The sequence below is a fragment of the Ranitomeya variabilis genome, chromosome 5 (genome assembly GCF_051348905.1).
Source record: "Ranitomeya variabilis isolate aRanVar5 chromosome 5, aRanVar5.hap1, whole genome shotgun sequence".
Taxonomy (NCBI): domain Eukaryota; kingdom Metazoa; phylum Chordata; class Amphibia; order Anura; family Dendrobatidae; genus Ranitomeya; species Ranitomeya variabilis.
The window spans coordinates 111,391,357-111,408,918 of NC_135236.1; the positions used below are offsets into that span (position 1 = coordinate 111,391,357).

The 17,562-nt window shown below is 46.1% G+C and overlaps 1 long non-coding RNA gene across 2 annotated transcripts in view; it reads right to left on the minus strand.

Annotated features, from left to right (window-relative positions):
* The window catches only part of LOC143773412 (uncharacterized), a 115,740-nt gene that overhangs the window by 87,270 nt on the left and 10,908 nt on the right, over nt 1-17,562 (minus strand). The gene's annotated exons all lie outside the window — the stretch shown is intronic.

Below are 17,562 nucleotides of genomic sequence, written 5' to 3' on the forward strand. Positions count from 1 at the left end.
CCATGTTTTACTTACATTTCATTTGAGCATCAATGGGTGCTAAGTATTCACTGTTGTTTGCTAATGTTTTCTTACAGTATGAAAGGAGAAATATATCATTGCAGTGTTAGTTAGTAGATTGAAAAACATTAAAATTTGAGGGTCCTCAGAGGTTGATACCTTATAATGGCTAACTGAAAAGATAGTAACAAAAGACAAGTGTCATGGCTCAGTTTGGGAATTCGAATCGGTGACCTCTTGCGCCATAGTCATTTCTTCTGTCTGTTGATTTATTGCCCTTTCTTCCTTGTCCATATACTAATAGTTTCCATTGTCTTTAATTTTCATTTCTGTGTTTGCTCTAATTTAGGTGCTTCCCATTGTCCCATTTTGGTTGACCTATTACCATCTGAGTTGGACTATATATATACTGTATATTATCCCTTCACTATACTTCCTTGCTTGCTATACTTCTCAATGGATTAATGTTAAGGAGTTCTGGGGGTTTTCCCTGCTACGAAAATACTGTTTGCATTTCTGCTGTGTGTTTGTTTGTCTGCCTTCCCAGCACCTTTCTTTACCCTAGTCCTCAAGTAGGTTGGTGGGAGATTATTCTTCTTTCATTTATTATTCTCTTTAGTTGTTCTTATTTCGACTTCGTGCATGTGCTTTAAGTTCCCTCACCCTGAGTCCTCAAAAATTCTTTGCACACTTTCCATCTCCTGCTTAGCAGGGCACAGGGACATCCCCTGAGTCCTCAGGAGGTATGAGAAACCTCTCAACTGCTTTTTTAGGGAGCCAGGTCTGAGGTGGTGTTTTTAGCTGTGCGGCTGTCATGATGGTAAATTACATGTCTCCTCAGCGTTGCTTTACTCTGTGGTCACTGAGTGACTTCTTGTATTAGGCCGCCTCGCTGAGTTTGCGTCTTGCAGCACTCCTCAGCATTGCTGCCTCTGCATGCTGTTTCCATTAGACTTTAAGAGGGTGTGCTCCTACAGAGATTAGATTACCTGCCCTATCCTATGCCAGCAGGGTATATATATTAGGCAGCTCCTTCCCCCACTACTGAACATTGGTTCCTAGTCTTTCCCCCACTATACTGCTGATTGGACTCACTCTGACCCTCTGTGGCTTTTGAGCCCACCCCTGAGGATGCCCTGAGTCATATGCTGAGTCCAAGTGGGAATTCCCACCCTACACTGACTGGTGGTATAAATGTGGCTGTGCCACCTAGATATGGCGCTGATGGTTTGCTCCACTCACCCTAATACCCAAACAACAACCAGATCGATGGGGATCATTAAGGAGCTTTTACCAGTCTCAAACACACAGCACTCACACACTTAGTCAGGTTTACACTAGCACATGGTCGAGCGGCCATGCAAACCTTTTATAGCTGTAGCCTTCCGGGACCTTCCTGGTGGTCCAATCGGAGCTGCTACAGGATCTGAGCATGTGACCTCTGACCTCCAATGAGAGGTTGTCCCACGAGCATGCTTCGTAGATGAAAAGCATGACTTAGTCCCTGGAACATCTGCTCGCCGCTGATCAATGCTGGTTACAAAGGCTGACCCTGGGAAGGCAGCTGTAACCAGATGCACAGCATCAGCTTGAGCCAGATGCTAGGACCGACGTCTCTGCTGAGCAGACTCCACTGCAGCCGGAGAAGAATGGGAGACCGCAGATGACATGGATTGAGATTCCCCCAGTGCAGCGGCGGGAACTGACACCTAACATTACCCCCCTCCTAGTGCCCCCCTACTTGGGCCTCGCTATGCTCAAAGGCAGCAATGAGCTGAGGAGCCCGAATGTGCTCAATAGGCCCCCAGGTCTTGTCCTCTTGGCCATGACTAGTGTTGAGCATTCCGATACCGCAAGTATACCGAGATCTGATACTTTTGTGGTATCGGGAATCGGAATCGGAAGTTCCCAGTTTATGGTTCCCAGGGTCTGAAGGAGAGGAAACTCTCCTTCAGGCCCTGGGATCCATATCCATGTAAAAAATAAAGAATTAAAATAAAAAATATTGATATACTCAGCCCTCCGGAGGCCCCTGGACATCACCGCTGGTAACCGGCAGCCTGCTTTGCTTAAAATGAGCACGTTCAGCACCTTCCATGACGTCACGGCTTCTGATTGGTCGCGTGCCGCTCATGTGACCGCCATGCGACCAATCACAAGCCGTGACATAATTCTCAGGTCCTAAATTCCTAGATTTCGGAATTTAGGACCTGAGAATGACGTCACGGCTTGTGATTGGTCGCGTGGTGGTCACATGAGCGGCACGCAACCAATCAGAAGCCGTGACGTCATGGAAGGCCCTAAACGCGCTCATTTTAAGCAAAGAAGGCTGCCGGTTACCAGCGGTGATGTCCAGGGGCCTCCGGAGAGGTGACTATATCAATATTTTTTATTTTAATTCTTTATTTTACACAGTAATATGGATCTCAGGGCCTGAAGGAGAGTTTCCTCTCCTTCAGACCCTGGGAACCATCAGGATACCTTCCGATACTTGGTGTCCAATTGACTTGTATTGGTATCGGGTATCGGTATCGGCGATATCCGATACTTTTCGGGTATCGGCCGATACTATCCGATACCGATACTTTCAAGTATCGGACGGTATCGCTCAACACTAGCCATGACCCTTCCAATCTACAAGAAAGTATTTTTGCCAAATTCCACCTTACACTCAAAGACAGCATTCACCACGTAATCATCCGTGGATGAGCCCGATGTCCGGGCATGACTCGGAAAACCAAGACATGTGAAGGGTTTTAGGAGGGACACGCGAAAGGTGTCGGTGATACCTAGGCATGGAGGAAGAGTCAACCGATAGACCACAGGGTTGACTTGTTCCAGGACCTTGAAGGGACCTACAGTATGTAGGCAAGCGCAAACTTAGTGGACTCAACTCCCAGCCTGATGTTACGGGAGGAGAGCCACACTAAATAGCCAGGAGCAAACGTCAGAGCAGGGCATCGATGTGCATCGTTGGAGACCCTCATTCTCTCCTTGGAGGCCAGATGGCATCCTGTGTGCGGTCCCAAATGTCACGTGCCTCCTCCGCAGAGTCTGCCACCCTAGAATCGGTGGACGACACGAGCATGGGCGCAGGGACATGCTGATGCTGGCTGTAGTTAAGGAGGAATGGGGTATGCTACGGGGTTGTTCAATGCAAACTCTGACTACGATAGCAAGGATGCCCAGTCATCCTGCCTGGCTGAAACAAAATGTCGCAGGTATGTGACCAGAGTCTGGTTGGCCTTTCTACCAACCCATTCCTCTCGGGATGGTACGCTGAAGAGAGATTCAGCTCAATGCTGAGTAGATGACAGAGCTCTCTCCAGAACCGAGACGCAAACTGGGGAACCCGATCACTAACAATTTTTTCTGGCATACCTTGTAAGCGGAAAACATGCTTAATAAACAATGCCGCCAAAGCCCGTACAGAAGGTACCCGTGGAAGAGGCACGAAGTGCACCATTTTGGAAAACAGTCGGTGACTACTCAGATAATGGTGCAGCTACGAGACTTGGGTAAGCCCACCACAAAGTCCATCCCAACCATTTCCCAGGTCATGTCTGCCACCAGCAGGGTGTAAAGTAGCCCAGCAGACCATTGCTGAGGAGACCAATTCTTGGCGCAGGAGACAAACACCCGAATACAGTCCCCGACGTCACGGACATATGCGGCCACCAGTACATCCTCGCCAGGAGCTCAGATGTCCTCTTGGTCCCAAAATGTCCACACACCCTGAATGAGGGAGCCCAAGAGAGAACTTCCAGTCACAAATTAGGTGGAACTAAAGTCTTGCCCGGGGTCACAGACTCTAGCAAAACAGGAGCCACCGTTCTCAGGCTCTCTGAAGGGACAATTACCAAGGCTCCTCTGATGATGACACTATAGAGCAGGAGAGAGCATCGGCACAAATGTTCTTTTCCCCAGAGAGAAAATGGAGGGAGAGATGTAACTGAAAGAAGACCATCTAGCCTGGTGAGAATTTAGCCACTGGACAGTCTGTAGATACACCAAATTCTTGTGGTCGGTATAAACCTGGAAGGGAAAATGAGCACCCTCCAGGAGGTGTCTCCACTCCGAGAAGGCCAACTTCATTGCTAGCAACTCCCTGTCACCAATGGAATAATTTATCTCTGCTCGTGAGAAGGTCTTGGAAAAGAAGAAGCAAGGATGCTTCCGACCTTGAGCATCCTTTTGGAAGAGGACTGCTCCAGCACCGACAGATGAGGCATCCACCTCCATGATAAATGGTTTATCAATATAGGGGCGATGTAAAATGGGAGCACTAGCAAAGTGTGACTTAATAGAGAGAAAGGCCTTGGAGACCTCCTCCGACCACAATTTGGGATTTGCTCCCTTCTTGGAGAGGGCAACCAAGGGAGTTACCGAAGTTGAGAAGTGGGAAATGAACTGGAAATAATAATTAATGAACCTCATAAAGCGCTGCACCGCTTTAAGAGAATAGGGTTCCTGTCAGTCCATCACAGCCTGTAGCTTGGCAGAATCAATGGCCAATCCCTGGGCAGAGATAATATAACCCAGGAAAGGCAAGGACTCCTGCTCAAACACACACTTCTCCAACTTGGCATAGAGGGAGTTTGCCCATAGGAGGTCGAAGACTTTGCAAACATCTCTCCGGTGGGAGTCTATATCTGGAGAGTATATGAGAATATCATCCCGATATACTACGACCGAGGTGGTGAGTATATCTCGGAAGATATCATTCATAAAGTCTTGGAAAATGGCAGGAGCATTACAGAGCCCGAAGGGCATCATCAGGTATTCATAGTGCCCATCCCTGGTGTTAAATGCCATCTTCTATTCATCCCCCTCACGGATGCGAATCAGGTTGTAAGCACCCCGCAGATCAAGCTTAGTAAATACCCTCGCTCCCCACAACCTATCGAAGAGCTCATATATCCGAGGCAGAGAGTATTTGTTCTTAACGGTGATGGCGTTAAGACCCCTGTAATCAAAGCATGGACGCAGTTCTCCGTTCTTCTTCTGCACGAAGAACCCTGCCCCTGCAGGTGACACTGACTTCCTAATGAATCCTCTTGCCAGATTCTTCTGGATGTATTGGGTCATCACCTCTGTCTCATGGAGAGATAGGGGAGAAATTCCACCCCGGGTAGGTTCTGCACCAGTCAAGAGGTCAATAGGACAGTCATAGGGGCTGTGGGGTGGAAGGGTCTCCGCAGCCCTCTTGGAGAACACATCCACATAGGGCCAATAGTGCTTGGTGAGAGAGGAAAGATCTGTGGGTACGGCAGTAGTAGCAACCTGAACGCACTCCCTGAAACATATACCCTCACAGGATCCACTCCATCTCAGAATTCTCCCTGAGAACCACTCTATATGAGGAGAGCGGTAGCGTAGCCATGGTATCCCTAACAGGACCTCATCAATTCCCTCAGGAGTGACTAACAGGGAGATAATCTCCTGATAGGATGGAGACATGGATAAAGTAAATGAGATGGTCTGATGTGTTATCTGTGAGGGAAGTGTCGACCCATTTACCACTCGTACGGTCACAGGTTTGGCAAGCATCACCAGTGGTATTGTGTGCTGTTGACATAAAACTGCCCTCTGCCCTGGAATCCACGGAAAGCTGTACCGTAAGAGTAGAACGGCCTATGGTAATTGTTCTCTTGAAGGATAGTTTGGAGGAAAACGTTGCCGTGTCTAGTGTACCTCCTCCTACAACCACAAGACGCTGATGTTTTCCCAACCGCTGGGGACATCTGGAGGCAAGATGTCCTGACTGACGGCAGACATGACAGACCTTGAGTGCACGAACGGTCCGGGACTTAGATCCCACTCATGACACCTCTATGGCCTCATGTGGCTCGGACGCCTTGACTTGAGATTCCAGAGGTTTGGCGAAGGTGGGAGCTGGCCGAAACCTCTGCCTACACTGGGCTCCTTCCAACCTTCGCTCGTTAAAATGAATGTCGATGAGAGTTGATACAGCTATTAGCTCCTCCAGTGTGGTGGGAATCTCCCTAGTGGCCAAAGCATCCTTCACATGGTCAGCCAGCCCCCTACAAAATACAGGGATGAAGGCTTTATCTGGCCACTCCAGCTCTGATGCTAAAGTTCGGAAGTGGATGACAAAATGACCATGGACGAGCCCTGTGTCAATGCCAGCAGTTGGAGCTCCATATCATGGGTGACTAGAGGTCCTAAAAAGACCTGTTTCAGAGTGCTCAAGAACCGTGAAGCACTCTGCACCACATGATTGTTGCGCTCCCACTGCGGCATAGCCCACTCCAAAGCCCTGTCTGACAGGAGCGATATAATGAGTCCCACCTTTGCCAGCTCTGTGGGAAAACGTGCAGCCAGGAGCTCGATGTGTATTGCGCACTGGCTCACGAATCCTCTACACAGCTTTCTGTCACCAGTAAACTTATCTGGCAATGGGAGGCAGGATAAGGTTGGAACAGGGGGGCAGTGGGCAAACTAGCTGCAGCCACGCTAAGCAGCATGGACAGCTACTGCGATAACATCCACAGCTGAGGTTGTGTGCTCGAGAGCTGCCAACCTGCCCTCCATAGTATAATGTTAGGGCTGGCAGAGCACACCAAATAATATAAAGGGAGATATGAGGTGCGTTCGCAGCCCAGGGTCCACGGTGCAGAGATGGAACCTGCTAAGTAAATGCAAACAAGATGGTGGATGAACACTTGCTCACACGTGGGTTAGACTTCACCCAGTGTGAATGGAAGCAAACTCTGTCACTTCACAGAGTTGCTAACAGAATGCTGTGCCCTGTTAGCAGTCACAGGGTGCAGCTGGCAGACGCTAGTGGGATCCCTATGATTCACCCCCACTATACTGCTGATTGGACTTGCTCTGGCCCTCCGTGGCTTTTGAGCCCATGCCTGAGGACACCCTGAGTCAGATGCTAAGTCCAAGCGGGAATTCCCAACCTACACTGTCCAGAGGTAGAAATGCGGCTGTGTTGCCTAGATATGGTGCTGACGGTTTGCTCCACTCACCCTAATACCCAAACAACAACCAGATTGATGGGGATCATTAAGGAGCTTTCACCAGTCTCAAACACACAGCACTCACACATCTGGTCAGGTTTATACTAGCGCATAGCCGAGCGGCCATGACAACCTTTTATAGCTGTAGCCTTCCGGGACCGTCCTGGTGATCCAATCGGAGCTGCTACAGGATTTGAGAATGTGACCTCTGACCTCCAAAGAGAGGTCATCCCACAGGCATGCTCCGTAGACGAAAAGCACGATTCAGTCCCCGGAACATCTGCTCGCCGCTGATCAATGCTAGTTGCAAAGGCTGAACCTGGGATTGCAGCTGTAACCAGAATCACAGCATCAGCTTGAGCCAGACGCTGGGACCGACGTCTCTGCTGAGCAGACACCACCACTGCAGCTGGAGAAGAATGTGAGACCACAGACGACATGGTTCAAGATTCTCCCTGTGCAGTGGTGGGAACTCGACACCCATCACTTCTCTCCTCAAAACTAACTTATGCATACTCATACTCCAAGCAGCTTGAAAACCAGCTATGCATCATAAAGGATTAAATATGTAATTGCAGCAAAAAGTAAGCAGATATAAAAAGCTAGCCAATTGCAAACTTGCTCATTTTTTGTGATGGCCGGACCCAAGGATGTTTAGGTATGTTCAAAAAAGTTTAGCTCCGGTACCAGAATGATACCTGAACTTGAACCTGAACCCAGACCATATTCACAAGAACGGGAGGCCCAAACATCCAGTCTTTCCCGTGCTGTCATCTACTTGACAGCGCAGGAAACATCGACTCTGATCAGCGGTAAGTTTGCTACCACCGGTTAGAGCGCTGCAGTTCCCACACTGTCACGTAGATGACAGCAAGTGACCACCAGTTGTGACTGGCAGTAAAAAGGTTACCGCCAGTCACAGGCATCGGCTGATGAGAGTACTACTCTCATCAATGTATGCCTGGTCTTGCTGACAGCAGTGAGAGCAGGCGCATGATGATGAGAGTATTTACCACCCGGCGCCTGTGCAATAAATTAATTAATAAGATTAAAAAATGGGATGGGGACACCTCTATTTTTGCTAACCAGTTCAACTAAAACTGACAGAAATATTCTGCTGTATCCAATGTACATGTATAATCTGCTTCCATGGCAGGAGAAAAGAACAAATTAAATTTAATTTATGCACTGAGCTGAGAGAAGCGACCCCACACAGGAAGAGGAGCTATGGGAATGATGAAGGTGTCAGAGAGGTGAGTATAGAAACCGGGACCAAAGCAATGACTCAAAGCGGGACAGTTCCACTGAATCCAGGATGGTTGGAAGGTGAAGATAGGTAAGTAGGCAGGAAGGTGGAACTGCAGATTGTACGTAGGTGAAAAACTGGTACTGGTGTTAACAGTGTGTTTGATCACTGTGTCTGTTTTTACCATCAGTGTTTTTCTGGTATGGATAAAGAAAGACATTGCAAAGCTTCTACTGTACTTTGCAGTGTTAAACACATGCAGCACACGGACTGTACACTGATGCCATGCGTTTTTTTCACAGACCTCTAATCTTGTATTGGCCCTTGTCATCTGTGCTGCCTGAAAAAAAAACATTACGTCTCCATGTGATTTACACAGATACACGGTCCATGTAAAATCACGGACATGTGTATAGCACCATAGGTTATAATGGGTACTAGAGATCAGCGAACCTATTAAGATTTGGTTCGTCTGGGATCGACGAAATTCCCAATGATTGCCGAACCATTTGCCAAACTTATCCGAACCCCATTGAATTCAATGGGAGGCAAAACCAAATGCAAATACAACACCTTCAAGGGGATCCAAAAGCTGACAAGACAGCTCAAATTAAGGGCAGACACCAGGAAAAGTACAGACCATGCATGCGGAGTCCAATTTTTACAAACTCATGTACTTGAAAACTCTAAATTTCATCTGCCGTGTACAGTAAAATCACATCGTGACCCGACAGTATAGAAAAGATAGCATACATTTATACACATAGAATAGATAGCCATAAAGATGTCAGTGACATATGTAATTAGTACAGTGCTTGTATAGTTTACTGTATATATATTTTATTACTAAACAATTTTTTTTCTGAAAAAAATGGTTGTGGGATCCCCTGAAATTGTATCAACCAGCAGAGGGAAAACGGACAGCTGGGGGCAGATTTTTATAGCCTAGAAATGGGGTAATACCCATGGAGCTTCCCAGGCTATTACTATCACAGATGGGTACTGAGCCATTTGTGGTTATTAAATTGGAGGATCCCCCCCAACAAAATGATGTAGGGTCCCCTATAATTAATAATCATCAAAGGCTAGGCGGACAGCTGTGGGATGATATTAATAGCCTGGGAAGGGGCCATGGATATTGTCCCAATCCAAAATTAAAAATCATCAGCTCTCAGCCACCCAACAAATGACACATCTATAAGATGGGCCAAATCTGGCACTTAGCCACGCTCTTCCCAGTTGCGGTAGCAGGTGGGGTGATAGTTGGAGGCATTGATGTCACCTTTGTATTGTAAGGTGACATCAAGCCCAAAGGTCACAATGATGATATTGTATAAAAATTCTTGTTTTGTTATTTTTTTGCTTTCTGAGGATTTCCTCAACGTCTCTTCCAGGGTGTATCACAGTGCCTCCTACTAGTTTCTGGCATCCCTTGCACATAGTGTATCGGCTTTACCACTCTAGGTCTCCCACTCCTTTCAAATGGTAAAAAAAATGTATTCTGAGACCCTCCTCTATGTCTCTTCTAGGGTATAAGCAGTGTCTCATTCTAATTTTTGGCATCCCTTGCACATAGTGCACCAGCTTCACCATTCTAGGCGTTTTTTCACATTTGGATTTTTTTTCCCCATTTTCCAGTACATTGAATGATAAAATAAATGGTGCCTTTCAAAACTACAACTCGTCCCACCCAAAATCAGGCCCTCATATGGCTACATTCATGAAAAAATAAAAAATAAAAAAGTTATGACTCTTGCTAACAGGGTAAAAGAAAAATTAAGCGCAAAAACAAAAAACCTTCCAGTCAAGGAAGGTTTAATATACCAGTAGATTAATAGTCAATATGCAAATAATTTTATTTTAAATAATGTTGTCTTACACTCAGAAACCCACTCCAAAATGTCTTCCATCAGTCTGACTTGCTGTCCACTGCCTGTTGGTGGCAGATCTTTGTTCCACTCAACCTGCATTACTGTTTTAAAAATTGTATATAGACATAATATAGAGGTGGATTTTAATATGAGACCAGAATCTATACTTTGTTGTCGCATGCAAAATTTAGACATCAGATTTGGTAATTGTCATAGCTTGTCATTTTCCAATGACTTATGTAGCTGAACACTTTTTACTGACAAGTCTAGTGCTGTAGTTACCTTCTTGGCAACATGACAGGTACTTACAATCGAACACAAGAAATATTGTCAGCCATGCATATTACCCATATTTTATTTTTAATAATGTCTATTGTTCCGATTTTGTTTTGAGTGACTGCTACATGTGCAAGAACAGAGAGAAAGGAAGTAAAAGCTCTGCCTGCAATTTCATCTGATGGCTGGGCACATGATAGCTAAATTGTAGTGGAAGATATTGAGAAGCAGGTACTCAAATCAAGCAATTGTCCCACTAAGATTACATTTGGGAAATTAGAGCATGAAAAGACAGATTCATATGACACACTTGATGTACAGTTTGCCATAATGCAGCTCTACACAATAGTCAAATATTCAGTTAAAATCAAAATTATTCAACTTCAATTGCAAATTAGGTTTATTAGCAACATATTCAAACTTTCTGCTGTTTGCAAAGAACTAATTAAACATTGAAAAAAGCTCACCATGACTAATATAATAAATGGTTTCTACAAACTGAACACAAACGGCCCCCTTTACTGACAACTGCAGGGTCAGAATTATTTAATCTCATGAACAAAATCTTTCATAAGAATATACATTTACAAAAAGGTACTGTCTCAAACTAGTGACTAGTGGACTAAGAAAGTTAAAAAAAATTAATCATTGCCTCGCAGAAACAAGGTAAAGTTGAGATAACACAGCCTTATTTCATGGTCCATGTGTAGACCACAATGTCCAGACTGATTTCTGATGCAGGTGATAAAAAATTCTCAAACCACTGAAAAAAAAAAAAACATGTAGAAAAATATAGTGTGCTTGCTAGTGTTGAGCATTCCGATGCTGCAAGTATCGGGTATCGGCCGATACTTGCTGTATCGGAATTCCGATACCGGGATTCCGATACTCTTGTGGTATCGGGTATCGGGTATCGGAACAACATTTTATTTTAATTCTCTCTTTTACACATTTTAACATTGTTAAAATGTGTAAAAGAGAGAATTAAAATAAAAAATATCACTATACTCACCTGTCCGACGCAGCCGGGACCTCAGCGCAGGAACCGGCAGCGTTGTTTGTTTAAAATTCCCGCTTTTACATGGTTACGCGAACTCCCGGCTTGTGATTGGTCAGGGCGCCCATGTTGCCGGGCCGCGGACCAATCACAGCAAGCCGTGACGAAAATACGTCACGGCTTGCTGTGATTGGTCCGCGTCCCGGCAACATGGCCGCCATTAACCAATCACAAGCCGTGACGTCACGGGAGGCTGGACTTGCGCGCTTTTGAAAAAGCGCGCGTGTCCAGCCTCCAGTGACGTCCCGGCTTATGATTGGTTGCGCCGCGATCAACCAATCACAAGCCGGGAGGCTGGACACGCGCGCAATTTTAAAATGCGCGCTTGTCCTGCCTCCCGTGGCGTCACGGCTTGTGATTGGTTAATGGCGGCCATGTTGCCGGGCCGCGGACCAATCACAGCAAGCCGTGACGTATTTTCGTCACGGCTTGCTGTGATTGGTCCGCGTCCCGGCAACATGGCGCCGTGACCAATCATAAGCCGGGACGTCACTGGAGGCTGGACACGCGCGCTTTTTCAAAAGCGCGCAAGTCCAGCCTCCCGTGACGTCACGGCTTGTGATTGGTTAATGGCGGCCATGTTGCCGGGACGCGGACCAATCACAGCAAGCCGTGACGTATTTTCGTCACGGCTTGCTGTGATTGGTCCGCGGCCCGGCAACATGGGCGCCCTGACCAATCACAAGCCGGGAGTTCGCGTAACCATGTAAAAGCGGGAATTTTAAACAAACAACGCTGCCGGTTCCCTCGCTGAGGTCCCGGCTGCGTCGGAGAGGTAAAGTATAGCGATATTTTTTATTTTAATTCTTTCTTTTACACATTTATATGGTTCCCAGGGCCTGAAGGAGAGTTTCCTCTCCTTCAGACCCTGGGAACCATCAGGAATACCGTCCGATACTTGAGTCCCATTGACTTGTATTGGTATCGGGTATCGGTATCGGATTGGATCCGATACTTTGCCGGTATCGGCCGATACTTTCCGATACCGATACTTTCAAGTATCGGACGGTATCGCTCAACACTAGTGCTTGCAAGGCATACTTTAAAAGCTGAAGATCTTCATGCACCAATTCCAAGACATACCCATCTACAGAAGCTGAAGAAATGAAAAATCTAAATCAATCAATAATTGGTGTGACTGCCCTTTGCCTTCAAAACAGAATCAAAATATCAATTCTTCTAGGTACAGTTACACAAAGGTTTTTTGAAAGAACTCAGGAGACAGGTTGTTCCAAACATCTTGGAGAACTAACCACATCTGTGGTGCAGGCTTGTGCAAATCCATCCGTCTCTTCATGTAATCCTAGACAGACTTGAGTCTTATCATCATCCGGACTCTTTGAGGTTCTTTACGCTGAAGATATGACAAAGACATTAGCTATATGTTTGGAATCATTGTCTTGCTCCAGAATATATATAAAGCCAATCAGACATCTCCCTGATAGTATTGCATGATGGATAAGTATCTGTGTGTATTTCTGAGCATTGAGGACACCAATAAATGTTTGATTTTGAGGACCAAAGACATAGTGGTCGGCCAAGGAAACTTAGTGCAGCAGATGTGTAAGAAGAGGGACCATGCCGTGGGTACCTATTTTGTGCCGGGTCCGGAACTGTCGGGGCTGTCTCCTCTGTTGTCCTGGGAAAAGCTTCAAAGACAGGACCAATCATCGCAGGTGGAAACAGGGGGTGTGGCTAAGCACTTATAGACTCATCACACGCGGAAACGGGCAGACTGAGTGGGAAGAGACAGCGTGCAGAAAGGAGACACGACTGCTCTGGCCTTCGAGCATCAATATAGCACAGGCCCGCACTTGAGCTTCCCTCCCACCACTGACAAAGACTGTGGGGAGAGACATGCAGTGTGCCTGTTGGTCACCAGAAAGTGCGGTGCTGAACGTTCTGAGCTACTGCTCGCAGGCTGCCAGAGTGAGACCGGGTGCAGGACTGTCTCCTGTGCCTTGATTCACCAGTATATGTTAGTCAGGTCCCGTTGGGCTCAGACAGTGCCATGGCCCAGGCTTCTCCGCCCACATCAGTATATGGACTAAGGGCTCAGCAGAAGGTACCGGAGACTAACCGCTGTCGCAAGAAGACGGATCATCGTTACAACCAGGACCATATTGGACAAGCGCCGCATCAGCCGCTGTTGGCACCATCACCTGCTCCGGGACTACCATGTCTTGATAAACATCTGACAGGATAAGTTAACCCCCAATAACTGTTAATACCTTTTTCTTTCACACTGTTCCCTAACCCCTGCACATTATCTATACTTTGAACTGCCTACCCAACCCCCCAGTTAACCTTTAACCTCCCTGCGAGGAGTATCTTAGTGTGAATTAAAATTGTTATCTGTTGTGAACTATATTTTTGGCTCCCTCTTGTGGTCACTAGCGGTATTACACTTGGATCATCTTTCTCCAGGTTGGTACCCACCTGGTTCGTTAGGCCTTGGGTGTTCCTATTTAGACTTCCTGGAAACTCAGTCTAGTGCCTGGAATCGATGTAGTCAGTCTATGTCTGTTTTCTCCTGACTCCTGGTCTCCTGTTCTTTGCAAGATAAGCTAAGTCCTGCTTTCTTATTTTTGTTTATTCGCTTTGCTTCTATTTTGTTCCAGCTTGTTCATAATGTGATTCCTGATTTTTGCTGGAAGCTCTAGGGGGCTGATATTCTCCCCCCACACCGTTAGTCGGTGCGGGGGTTCTTGGATATTCAGAATGGATATTTTTGTAGGGTTTTTGCTGACCGTATAAGTCCGCTTCCTATTTTCTCCTATTAATTAGTGGGCCTCTCTTTGCTAAATCTAGTTCATTCTTACATTTGTCTTTTCTTCTTACCTCACCGTTATTATTTGTTGGGGGCTTGTATTATAACTTTGGGGTCCTTTCTCTTGAGGCAAGTGAGGTCTTATTTTCTCTGAAAGGGTTAGTTAGTTCTCCGGCTGGTGCGAGACGTCTAGAATCAACGTAGGTACGTTCCCCGGCTACTTCTAGTTGTTGTGCTAGGATTAGATATACGGTCAGCCAAGTTACCAGCTCCCTATGAGCTGGTTTTTGTGTTTGCGAACTTAGCTGGAACTTCTGAGATCCTCTACCACTAGGATCATAACAGTATTCCAGGCCAAAAGGTGAATATTTATTGCATTGCAGAAGCGGGATTAAAAGAAAAGAAGTTCTGAGTGTTTTTTTTTTCTTCTTCCCCTTTTTCCTCTGAGTGGCTTGAAGCTCTGCTGCAGACATGAATGTTCAGACTCTGATTACTAGTGTGGATCAGCTTGCTGCACGAGTGCAGGGCATTCAGGATTTTGTTATTAGTAGTCCTATGTCAGAGCCTAAGATACCTATTCCTGAGCTTTTCTCTGGTGATCGATTTAAATTTGGGAATTTTAGGAATAATTGTAAATTGTTTCTATCTTTGAGACCGCGTTCGTCTGGAGACTCAGCTCAGCAAGTTAAAATTGTTATCTCTTTCTTGCGTGGCGACCCTCAGGATTGGGCTTTTTCATTGGCGCCAGGAGATCCGGCATTGGCAAATATTGATGCGTTTTTTCTGGCGCTCAGATTGCTTTATGAGGAGCCCAATCTTGAAATTCAGGCAGAAAAAGCGTTGCTGGCTATCTCTCAGGGCCAGGATGAGGCTGAAGTGTATTGCCAAAAATTTCGGAAATGGTCCGTGCTTACTCAATGGAATGAGTGTGCTCTGGCCGCAAATTTCAGAAATGGCCTTTCTGAAGCCATTAAGAATGTGATGGTGGGTTTTCCCATTCCTACATGTCTGAGTGATTCTATGGCTCTGGCCATTCAGATAGATCGGCGTTTGCGGGAGCGCAAATCTGCTAATCCTCTGGCAGTGTTGTCTGAACGGACACCTGACTCAATGCTATATGATAGAATTCAAACTAGAACTGAACGACAAAATCATAGACGTCAGAATGGGTTGTGTTTTTACTGTGGTGATTCTACACATGTTATCTCAGCATGCTCTAAACGCCTAACAAAGATGGTTAGTCCTGTCGCCATTGGTAATTTGCATCCTAAGTTTATTTTGTCTGTAACTCTAATTTGCTCATTGTCTTCCTACCCTGTTATGGCATTTGTGGATTCAGGTGCTGCCCTGAGTCTTATGGACTTGTCGTTTGCCAAGCGCTGTGGTTTTGTCCTGGAGCCTTTAAAAAATCCTATTCCTCTTAGAGGAATTAATGCTATGCCATTGGCGGAGAATAAACCACAGTATTGGACACAAGTGGCCATGTGCATGACTCCTGAACATCGGGAGGTGATTCGTTTTCTTGTTCTGCATAAAATGCATGATTTGGTCATTTTAGGTCTGCCATGGTTACAGACCCATAATCCAGTTTTGGATTGGAAGGCAATGTCTGTGTCAAGTTGGGGTTGTCAGGGAATTCATTGCGATTCCCCGTCGGTGTCTATTGCTTCTTCTACTCCTTCTGAAGTTCCGGAGTTTTTGTTGGACTATCAGGATGTATTCAGTGAGTCCAGGTCCAGTGCCCTTCCTCCTCATAGGGACTGTGACTGCGCTATAGATTTGATTCCTGGTAGTAAATTTCCTAAGGGACGATTATTTAATCTATCTGTACCTGAGCATGCCGCAATGCGTTCTTATATAAAGGAGTCTTTGGAGAAGGGACATATTCGTCCATCCTCTTCCCCTCTTGGTGCGGGATTCTTTTTTGTAGCCAAGAAAGACGGGTCTTTGAGACCTTGTATAGACTATCAGCTTCTGAATAAAAACACGGTCAAATTTCAGTATCCTTTGCCACTATTGTCGGACTTGTTTGCTCGGATTAAGGGTGCCAAGTGGTTCACCAAGATAGATCTTCGTGGTGCGTACAACCTTGTGCGCATTAAGCAGGGAGATGAATGGAAAACTGCGTTTAATACGCCCAAAGGTCATTTTGAGTACTTGGTGATGCCTTTTGGGCTCTCTAATGCTCCTTCAGTGTTTCAGTCCTTTATGCATGACATCTTCCAGAAGTATCTAGACAAGTTTATGATTGTTTATCTGGATGATATTCTGTTTTTTTCTGATGATTGGGATTCTCATGTAAAGCAGGTCAGGATGGTGTTTCAGGTTTTGCGTGATAATGCTTTGTTTGTGAAGGGCTCAAAGTGTCTCTTTGGAGTGCAGAAGGTTTCCTTTCTGGGTTTCATTTTCTCCCCTTCTACAGTGGAGATGGACCCAGTTAAGGTCCGAGCTATTCATGATTGGACTCAACCCACGTCTGTTAAGAGTCTTCAGAAGTTCTTGGGTTTTGCTAATTTCTACCGTCGTTTTATTGCTAATTTCTCTAGCGTTGTTAAACCTTTGACGGATGTGACCAAGAAAGGTTCTGATGTGGCTAATTGGGCTCCGGCAGTCGTGGAGGCTTTCCGGGAGCTGAAGCGCCGGTTTACTTCGGCGCCTGTTTTGTGCCAGCCTGATGTCTCACTTCCCTTTCAGGTTGAAGTGGACGCTTCTGAGATCGGTGCAGGGGCTGTTTTGTCACAGAAAGGCTCTGGTTGATCTGTGATGAGACCTTGTGCTTTTTTTTCTAGGAAATTTTTGCCTGTGGAGCGGAACTATGATGTTGGTAATCGGGAGTTGTTGGCCATGAAGTGGGCATTTGAGGAGTGGCGTCATTGGCTCGAGGGAGCTAAGCATCGTGTGGTGGTCTTGACTGATCACAAAAATTTGATGTATCTCGAGTCTGCTAAACACCTGAATCCTAGACAGGCTCGTTGGTCGTTGTTTTTCTCCCATTTTGACTTTGTGGTCTCATACCTGCCTGGTTCGAAGAATGTGAAGGCTGATGCTCTTTCTAGGAGCTTTGTGCCTGACTCTCCGGGAGTCTCAGAGCCAGCTGGTATTCTTAAAGAGGGAGTAATCTTGTCGGCCATTTCTCCTGATTTGCGACGTGTGTTGCAGAGATTTCAGGCTGGTAGACCTGACCCTTGCCCACCTGATAGACTGTTTGTTCCTGATAAATGGACCAGCAGAGTTATCTCCGAGGTTCATTCCTCAGTGTTGGCAGGGCATCCTGGGATTTTTGGTACCAGAGATTTGGTAGCTAGGTCCTTTTGGTGGCCTTCCTTGTCGCGGGATGTGCGTTCTTTTGT